This window comes from Anomalospiza imberbis, chromosome 1 (assembly GCF_031753505.1).
Source record: "Anomalospiza imberbis isolate Cuckoo-Finch-1a 21T00152 chromosome 1, ASM3175350v1, whole genome shotgun sequence".
Taxonomy (NCBI): Eukaryota; Metazoa; Chordata; class Aves; order Passeriformes; family Viduidae; genus Anomalospiza; species Anomalospiza imberbis.
Window position 1 is genome coordinate 33,914,300 of NC_089681.1, and position 10,375 is coordinate 33,924,674.

At 40.7% G+C, this 10,375-nt stretch overlaps 1 long non-coding RNA gene across 1 annotated transcript; it reads left to right on the plus strand.

Moving 5' to 3' along the window:
* The first annotated feature begins 6,298 nt into the window (after nucleotides 1-6,298).
* LOC137477391 (uncharacterized) lies at nucleotides 6,299-9,046 on the plus strand. The gene is made up of 3 exons (XR_011000989.1): nucleotides 6,299-6,491; nucleotides 6,597-6,714; nucleotides 8,697-9,046. It is a non-coding gene; the product is annotated as an uncharacterized lncRNA (long non-coding RNA).
* Nucleotides 9,047-10,375: the final 1,329 nt, after the last annotated feature.

Here is a 10,375-nt window from a genome sequence, read left to right on the forward strand (position 1 = left end):
ATATTAGTAGGAACAGACTGAAATAACTCTTGTCACCTTAACAGAAGAATCAAACATTTACTCTGAAATGTCTGAAGATCTAAATTAAAATCCCTGTCTCTCAAACACTTGTGTATGTGGGTCTTTAATCTGCTCCTGCTGAGTGCTTTTTTTACCTCTTTTCTACTGCTGCACACAACAAGCTTCAAGTTCTTTATAGAAGGTCAGTATGCCATATCATAAGACAAGAAAATGGTATACTATAGCCATCTGTGTTTGTTCTATGATAAACAGGAGGGTTTTAAGCAAGATTTTTGTAATTCAAAGGAAATTCTCAGTTGAAAACACAATTAATCTCCTGATGCTGGTGACATACAAAATAACAGAGGATGACCAGTCTCTATTCTCTTTTGGACACAGATAGGTGCCATCTGTGATGCTCTGCTAGCTACTGCTGTAGGGAAATCAAGAACAATGGTCACCTAAAAAGTGACTGCACTATGTGTGGTGTCACCATCCCTGTGCACTTTGGGGACTGGCTGACTGAGCTCTTACAACTTGGGTGTGTCAGATGTCAAACATGGAAAGAAGTAGGCTTTTGCAAGGAGAACCTTACAATCCTGCTTATCTTATATGAAGTGAATCTCTCTAAGCTTTGGGAAAGGGAAAAGGAGATGAAGGGAGAGGGAGAAAATCAATCCTATACCTCCCACATCAGTTTTACCATTTGTTTCATAAAAAGATGTTAAAGCACAAGACACTTGATCTTACAATTTTTATACCACACATTTTTTGGGAAAAACACTGCAAGACCTACAGGTTTTTGGGAAGAATGTAGCCTTATCTGGAGAAAAGTTGGTCTGTTTATACAGTGTTTTGTAACCAACCACTAATTCCCGAAATTAGTTTCTAGTTAACTCTCTCTTTGTGTAAGTACGTAATGGGCTGCTGAGTCAAATATTTTACTGACTTCAATTTGTGCTAAGTATGCTAGTCAAATGCTGTGGTGATGTGCATTAAATGAGTTGCAAAAGAGTGATTGAGTTATGCAGTCTCCCCAATGGACCGCTAATAAAAAACTTTATACCTTATGAACCATCATAACTCTGTATATGCCACATGAAATAAGGTATTAAAACATTTTAGAGAGCTTTAAAAATTTTATTGGTGCTTTTTTGGTATTGCTCCACCTATAAAGCTGGACTTTCTTAATTAGTGAGGACCTATGCACAGGGGGAAAAAAAAGTGTCTGGGAAATACTGGACCCTTTAAATTTTAAGTAATCCAGCTATAGTTGGTTTTGCTACCATACAGTTAATGAAGTATTATTAGACCAAGTGGCCATCCAACCTAGGCAGAACATTCATACAGGTTAGTCAGTACAAGCATTTGGGGTTTCTGATTTGATTTCAAAGTGAATTAGGTTCTTGGATCAGAGGAATTATGTGATTCTTCCCAGGATCTTGCTGCTCAGTAAAAGATCACTGCATACAGGAGCATCATTAGCTATTCCATATATCATAACAGGAGCCATGCAAAGTACTGCTAGCTGCCAATGGAGGAGCCAGCAATGTTCTTGTCAGAAAACATTTCTCACAGAAAGAAGCAGTTGTACATTCCAAATAATTGAAAACTTCCAGAGGAACATGTGGATTCCATGTCCCAGAAAAATCAGGCATATTTTTTGCAAATGCTGACTTCCCTGCTTCTGGTAGTTTGGCTGATGGACATGTGCTTGAACAGAGCACTGCAGCCCTACTCATTTCCAAATGAGGCCTGGAGCCATAGATGTTTGTGAAGATCTGGAGTTTAACTCTTTCTTGCTGCTGAATTTTTGTGCCTTGGCAAGTACCCACTAGAATGCATAGATTTCTTAAGGTGTACCAAGATTCAATTAAGCAATTATCCTTTCCTTAATGCACAAAATTCATGACCCTGAAACCCATACGACTGTTTCTGCTTTATGGGTTCATGACTGGAGTGAGGAGTGGGCAAAGAGCAGCGCTAGCCCCTGCTGACAGTGAGCAGCTGACTGGGTTGAGGCTGTTGAACAACTGGGAAGTTTTAGCTAGGACCACCTCCCATGGCAATACTCCCACCCCACAGGAGCACTGTTGTAGAAGCTTCTCTTGTCTCTGACCTCAAAGTTTCATCTCAGCTGTGGTTTCTTTTTCATATATTGGTGATGCAACCCAATGTTACAATCTTGTAAATAGTGTTCAACCACAATAAAATTTAAATAAATGTATCTTGTTCTTTTCTTTGCTGAACCAGCAAAATACCATAGTCTCAGCAACAGCTGCTCAGACTCCTCTTTCCTTCTGCCTCCAAGTTGTTTTCTTTGGCTAAACCAGAAAGGCAAAATCAGGGGAATGGGAAAAGGTAGAGGGCACTCCTAATGCTTTCCTAAAACTTTAAATTGTGTTTAATATCTGTTGCAGAGAGCAAGAGATGACTTCTCAAGGCTGTGTCTGCACCACCCCTTCACCCACTTTTAGGGCTGAGATGTTACAGAAACACTCAAGTGTCACTCAGGTTTCCCAACACTATGCCATCTGAAAGGCATCCAGATAAATGCTGGGGATTCACAGAATGTCTGGGTTGGAAGAGACCTTCAAGATCATCGAGTCCAACCCATGCCCTAGCACCTCAACTAGATCATGGCATTGAGTGCCATATCCAGTCTTTTTTTAAACACATCCAGGGATGGTGATTCCACCACCTCCCCAGGCAGTCCATTCCAGTACTTTATCACCCTTTCTGTAAAAAAACTTTTTCCTAATATCCAACCTATATTTCCCTTGACACAACTTGAGACTGTGTCCTCTTGTTCTGTCAGTTGCTGCCTGGTGAAAGAGGTCAACCCCCATGATGTTCTCTTGCTTTGGATATTACTGCAGTGCAAACTACGTCCAGGGAAAGTTACTAGGACAGTGGGAGCAGGACTCTAAACAGGTCCATCAGAGGCTACACCTGCACTACAGCTGGCAGCTGCTGCAGAATACCAAATAAGTTTAAAATTGCTGCTAAGGGAGGGATAGTGCTTACTGCAGCAGTGAGACACCAGGACCTGGTCTACTTGATTGCTGCAAGAAGTACTTCACCATTATCAGTAGAGAGGACCAACTCCAGCCCTCATATAGGTATGCACACCTGATTGCAACATGGTCAGTAACTGAATGTCAGGACCTGAGAGTTGTTCAGCACTAGTCTATTGTTCTCTGAATAACTCTGTAGGGAAAGCAAACCCAGCATGAGTCAGATTTTACACCTATTAGATCTGTGGAGAAGGATCTTTAGGCTAATTTACCCGAAGCTGTCAAATGTAACTTGTAGGATATCACAGTATTTTACCTCTGCATGTAAGGCTTGTCAATAGCTAAAAATCAGGGCCTGGCAAGAACTACCACACAATTACTTTGTGTATCACTGATGGTATAAGAAGAGAAGTAAAGCATTTTTAGTAGCAACTGAAATACCATCATGTATTTTTAAGATTTGTTGACTAGGCAATAAGGATGTCAATCCCTCAACCCATGGATTTGCACTTATCCAATATGCATTAATGGAACATACGTGTGATTTGAAACATCTGCATCACACTTGTGGAGGGTCAGCTGGACACTGACGTTTTTCTGTATGCAGTTCATAAGTTTTCCCTTGAAGCCTCTTCCAGAGACCATCTTTAAGTCAGAGGTGAAAAGGAGAATATGGTCTCTTCAAAAAGAGTTTAGGAATGGCTTCTTTAGTCCATAGCATAGCAAGAAGCAACACATCATACCATTCTTTAAAACAGAAATATCCCTGACTCAAATAAACACCCATATCCTGTTTGTAGGATAAGCCAAAATTTCCTTTTTCTTTGTCCCAGATCCAAATTACTCATCTTTTTTTGAGGAAAAAGAAACGTTATAATTCAAGTATATGTTCCAAACACAGTGGCAGATTTCCTAAGAGGCTCTTTTTTCAGGCCACTGAAGCTGGGCAAAACATAATGTGGTGGACCTTCCCTGCCTCCAGCACACATTCCTGCTGTTGTTTCAAGTGCTAGGCTGGCATCACTTCCCAAATGTTCTCTTTTGCTCTGTTCCTTTGCAGTCTGGCCCTCTGCCTCTTTCTATCTTCATCTCTCACCTTCCTCCCACACTTGCCTTGAGGCAGAGTCCATTATCTGAGAGATTTAGCTCACCAAAACCAGGAGAGAAATGCACATGTTTTTGCTGTCTTTCTTGTCAGTCTGGGAAACTGAGCTGTCTCAGCCAAAATGCTGCCAAATTGAAGGGGTGGGAGAATGTGGCAGAGAGGAGGCAAGGAAGGAGATTTGTGAAAGGGAAGCAGGGCCTTCCCCTTGGTAGTGTTAAGAAATGTTGTGCCTCACTCCACTTCCTTCAGGTCTGTCACCATCAGAAGCAGCAATGAGGATGGAATCATGTCCTCACTGGATTTTACACACTTTCCGCTCCAATTCTTTAACCATGACAAGGTCTCACTTTCAACAAGGAGCTGCAAACTGCTCAGGAAGCAGCAACATCTTTTTTTCAGTGTTCCTTCTAGAGTTATTAGTATTTCACAGTGGCTCCATCGAGTACTAATAGTATCTAGATAAAACACCATAGTTTTTTTAAGTGCACACCTGAGATCAATTATCTCACCCTTTGCTTCTAAGTTTCCTTAACATGCCAAGCCTTTCTAGCTGCTTTTCTTTCAGCTACCAGTACCACTTAACAGAGCCACAAGCATGACAAGGCATGTGAAGGCATGACAAGGCATGTGATGAACTTACCAGCACCTCCCATTTTTAACTCTGAAAATTCTGAATGATCCCCATCATTGCTGAATATCATTTGGAAAGCCATAGTTAGGTGATTAATCACATCTGTGCTGAGGCAGAAAATCTAAGTACGTGTTACCTAAAATCCTGATTGTATATTTAACTACACAAATACAGACAGCAAAAATGCAGACACCAGATCACACCTATTACACCAGATTAGCATCTATTAATACATTCCAAGCCTAAACCAGAGTAGCCTATGCTCTTGCAAATTATAAAATAAGAATCATTGTCCTTTTTGTTATTTTCTTGGAGAACTATGAGGTACTTTGGGGAAAAAAAAATAGTGAGCTAAATGAAATAATTTTATTCCAGCTAAAATGCACCACATATGGTCATAGACACTTACAGATACTTGGGAGAAAGCCCCAAAGGGATGAAAATTAATTTAGAAATCTTTTGTAATGGGATTTGTTAGAGAAGTGTAAAATTACTTCCACTTAACAACTCCCTATAAAAATATGATGGGTTAAAGTGGGATAGTTGGCTGCAAAGGACTTCAGTCCTTTTCAGATATCCTGACAGTCCTTAAATAGGATTCATAAATGTTTAGTCACCTCAGCATCTCCAGGTATCCTCTGATTCTGTCTAAAGGACCCATTTCATGCAAGACTGCCTTTCCTACATTAGACAAACTTACTGCCTTTCTGCAGCTCAGAGTTCTGGTTTTCAAGACCTTTGGATATTTGGAGATCCTGTTGACATCTTCAGCTCTTCAGCATTGCCTGTCACCACATCTTTCTCCCATTGTGGAGCTGTCAGAATGGCTCTGACCCTCTGTCAAGTTATGCAGAGGGACCACAGGCTAAGTGGGTAGCACTGACAGATATGTATTGATGTTGATCTTGCTGCCAAAGTTAAGAACTATTTTTAAGTTTTCATTTTTAATATCCACACACCAGCAAGAAGTGAAATGGAAAGTGAATAGCCTTCTCCAGCAACATGAAGGGGTTATACTCCCTAAGATGTTTTCTTTTTTGAAATGTGAATGCATACATTTGGATGACTTGGCTCATAATATCCCATATGTGAGCTCAAAGTTGAGAGCATCAGTAAAATCATTGTCCATTAAAAGTGTCTAAGTGCTTTCTTGCTTTCTTTTGGCATCTGTCCTGCAATAAAGTACCTTACCTTGAAGTAATCTCCCTTTTACTCATGGGGACCACCACTTTGACTGGGAGGATGGAGTCACTGAGGGGGAGTGAAAGCAGTACCAAAGCCTATGGCCAGCTGAAGCATATTTGTATATTTGCATATTTAAACAGAGAAAGGAATGGAAAGCATTCCCCCACCCCCCCTTTTCAGTGGCTGTCATTTTGAGCATGGGTAGAGGTGGGATGAGGTTAAAAGTTCATGAAAGAGAGAGAACACAGAACAACATGCTATGCATTCACTGAAACTATGACAAGGGGTTTAAAACTCTTCCCACGTATTGCCACATACAGTACTCACCACAGGCAGTCCCCTAAACTGTATGGCTGCGGTTACAGTTCAGTTCTGAGCCAGGAATGGGGTAGGACAGTGCTGAGCCCAGGCAGGCTACTGTGCTTTCAGCATGCTTTGCTGGATGGATGAGACCTGGCATTCCCAATTAGGGCACTTGCACAAAGCACCAGCCCGGCCGTGGCATTGCAATGCAGCCCAGCTCCACAGCGCAGGCTCCGCTGGCAGCTCCAAGGTAAAGACTGTGCACCCTACCCTGAGCTTGGGTGCAAAAATCATGAGAGGATTTATACTTATTTTGATTTACACTTATTTCCTGTACACACTCTCCTCCTCACAGGGAAGCGCACGTGGCGATTTCTGTGCAGCACCATATGGCAAGAATGTGGAAGGATGACTGGTTTCTCCCAGGCTTGTGAGGAGCTGCCATCAGAAAGCAACAATTCGAAATGGAAGGAGTGAGTACCAGCGTCTCAGCCACAGCAAGCAGTGTCCCAGCAAGGCAGGGAGATGCCTGCCTGCAAAGCCAGCAGGTACTTGAGACAGCTTATAGTGGAAAAGGGATCTGCTTTTACTTTGCTTGTGATGGTCTCATCCTTTATTCTGACACAGCCAGAGGAGATTTAATAATGCTCATCAAAAATAACAAGTGATTTCATGCAGCAAATTTTACTTGTGACTAAATGACACTGAAACACAGAATTAGAGAATTAGTTATGCCCAGATTTGCTAGCCTAGATGTTATGAGGTTAGAAATAAAAGAATTAACATACATTGGCAGCAATGGAGGCCAGAGCATACGTTCTGTATATTCCCGAGTTTTTACATTCCCACTTCCAGCAGCACAAACAATAACCCCAGAACCCTTGCCTTTTATTTCTTCTTAGTCTGTTTGTGGGGAAATAATTTTTGATTTCAGTTACTGTCAGAGATTTGTATAGTGTCATAATTCACTGGATTAATCTAGTCCTTATCTCAAAACTTTGCATGGTAGTACATAGCTGCTGCCACTCAAAGCCTTCTTGCAGCTATCAAGAAAACCAGTCTGGGCTCATGAATATCACCAGCTGTGTGGATCACTCTAAGAAGCCTCATATTCTAGAGAATTCTATTAAAAATAATTTGATCACTTTCATCTACAGCTCCCCACCTTCAAACTCCCAGATTTCATTGGGCACTTTATCTGTTACATGGCTCCCTGATGTCTTTACCAGGTAGAGAATCTGCCAGAATTTTCAAAAAAATCAATATTACTGAAGTTTTTCTTCATTGATAGGAGGAGACCTGCTGTACTGAAATAAAAACAGTAAGCTTCTAACAGGTGCTGTCATAATTGTTCCTGCATGCAAAGATCTAATTAATATGATAATCTGTTATCGTCCGGCATTTCATCCTAAGTGATTTTTAATGCCATATTGATCTCAACTTCCATAATTGGCCTCTTCAAATAGTTCACTTTCTTCTTCACAGAGAAAGGGAAATGCAGGTTTTGTTTCTTTCAGCCTCTTTTATTATCTTGTATATGCTGCCATGGAATTTAATTCTCTTTAACTTAAACACCACAAAACAAAACCCAATCCAGAACTGAGATTTCTGGAGTCTGAATAAAATATAGACAACTTGCATTTGATCTTGAAATCCTTATGTAAGCCAGGATTTCTTACTTGAGAAAATAAATACTAAGTAAAGAAATTGAAAGCTTTTAATTTTCATATCTTTAAAAAGCAATGGTTTGATTACTTCATACAAAGGATGTCACTCCTCATAATATCTCAGCTGAAAAAAAAAGATAAAGTATTGTCATAAAAAAAAAGAAAAAAGAAGAATAAAAGGGGGGGAAGGAGAAAAAAGAGATGCTTACAGGCTTTTGTGACTATCTTTCTGAGCAGTTGTATTCTAACCCGTATAAATCAGCGGCCACAGATGCAGCAGCTAAGTTAACAAAGACTTATGTTGCTCTGTGACCCCCATCATCCCTGTGCATCTGAAAACAGAACTCAGAACTATAAGGTTACCGAGAATGTGGAAAATGGCAGGCAGTCAGCTCTTTCACCAGACTTAGCAAAATTGTAAGAGTAAACAAAAAGAAAAGTAAAAACATGCAACCAGTACTTTGCACATGGATGGGGGAGAGGGGAGAATTTTAGGTCATCTAACAGCTAATGTAAACTACAGGGTGGATTCCTTCCAGAACTAAGCTTGTGATTACATTAATCAGACACACTAGAGCTAATGCTACACATTACACTTCCAGGATTTCAATAGCAGGTTAGAGCTACAAAAGAAGGAAACAGTCCCCAATATTGGGCACACCATTAATAGAAATAAAGAACAGGAAAATAATTGCTGAAACAGCCAGTCAGCTGAACACCAGGGAAATAGTGAGTGAGCAATTATCAGTTCGTAATCGATGTGACCATTACCCTCTTCTCTTTTACAGCACATCTTTTGCACCTGGCACTTCAGGCAAACAGCAGCTGAAAGAGAACTCTGTAACATGTCCATAATAGACTGCTCCCCTGCCTTCAGGAGCAAGTGGCCATTTCAATGGCTGCAGATGTTTGTGCAAGAATGGACACTGCTCGGTACCATTCTCTGCTAATGCCGGAGTCCTTGTAGTCAACAGCTTGAGCCCTTTAATTCATGATACAGTCTTTTTTGCTAAAAGGTCTCAAGGAAGCACTGATAGCTTCTGCTTCAGATGTTCTCTGCAGAGTGTGTAAGGGATGTGTTGGTTTAAAAGGTCACATTGATGTCCTACATTTACTTACAGTAAAGGCCTTCATTGTATTTTTCTGATTCTGCCTGCCTGAATGGATATGCATGTTAGCTGTGCAGCTTGCTGAATTCTGAACACAGAAAAAAACCCCAAGTATGTTATAACTGGTTCTCATTAAACTGCTAAATGGGATACTAAAAGGTAGCTTAAAATCAGGTGTGTTTAATAAAGTTATATTTGAATTGGCACATGCATGGGTCCCATGTGTTTTTCAGTTTGCTAGTGTTGCAAGTTTATCATGTGTATTACCCTATGCTTAAATGTTACTTCACTCCAATAAAAACAGGCATCATTTACAATTTCTCTCAAACATTGCTAAGCCCATGACCCAATTCATTAGCTAACCTTCTGAGGCAGCCTAACACACCCATTGAATTTACTGAGTCTTGGAAAGTGATTTATGCCTTTAGATTAGATATGGGTTTGGAAGATTAAATAAAACCACACAAGAGCATGAAGTGGACATTTTCTGTAGAAGATACATTTTTAGTTTGAACAGAAATGTACAGAGCATTCATTCACCACAGTTCACTTTCCTTCTTAAACCTGCAGAGGTTCCAGAAAATAAATCACAGGGAGGAGTTTCATCAGTGTAATTATATAAAAATTCCACATTGAAGAAAGCTGTGTGATGGGATCAGTAGTGAGAAAGAGTGTTTTCTTGTTTCTTCATCAAAATTCCTTTGGGAGAGGGCACAGACACCTCTGTGGCAAGCAGACCTCTGAGTCTCCCAAAGACTCCCTGCCCAATCCAGGAGGGGAGCTGGAACCCATCCAGGTCTGGCCTCTTCCGATTCTCCGGATGTGCTACTATGACTCAGGCACGGGCATGTCCTAACTCTGACACAGATCCCAAAACAGATCCGTATCCCAGCAAGACTGTGTAATACTCATTCATAACCAGACAGCCTTGGACACAATTAGTTGCCCCTGCAAGTCTGGAGACATTGCAGCCCTCAGATTTGATAGATCTCTTGAAACAGGAATTTTACGGCTTTGCCTCACGCTGCCCTTCACATTCACAGTCAGAGAAACCACTGCTCAGATTTGGGACTTCAGCATACCTCCACAGGACTTTGTTTGGTTGCTTACATGGAAACACAACACTAGGAAACTATTTTATGTCATTTAACAGTGAGAAAAAGGAATGGAGCCAGCACTGTGGGATCATCCAGCACTCTGGACCACCATCAGGTTGTGCCTAGAATAAACTTCGGCCACCTCTGCTTTACAGAAGCACTAACATGCAACAAGTTTCTATCTTTCTTTATTGAGAAGCAAAACGAAGCTGAAATAATTTATTAGGAAAAAAATTAATAGAAAATTTATAAGAATTAAAT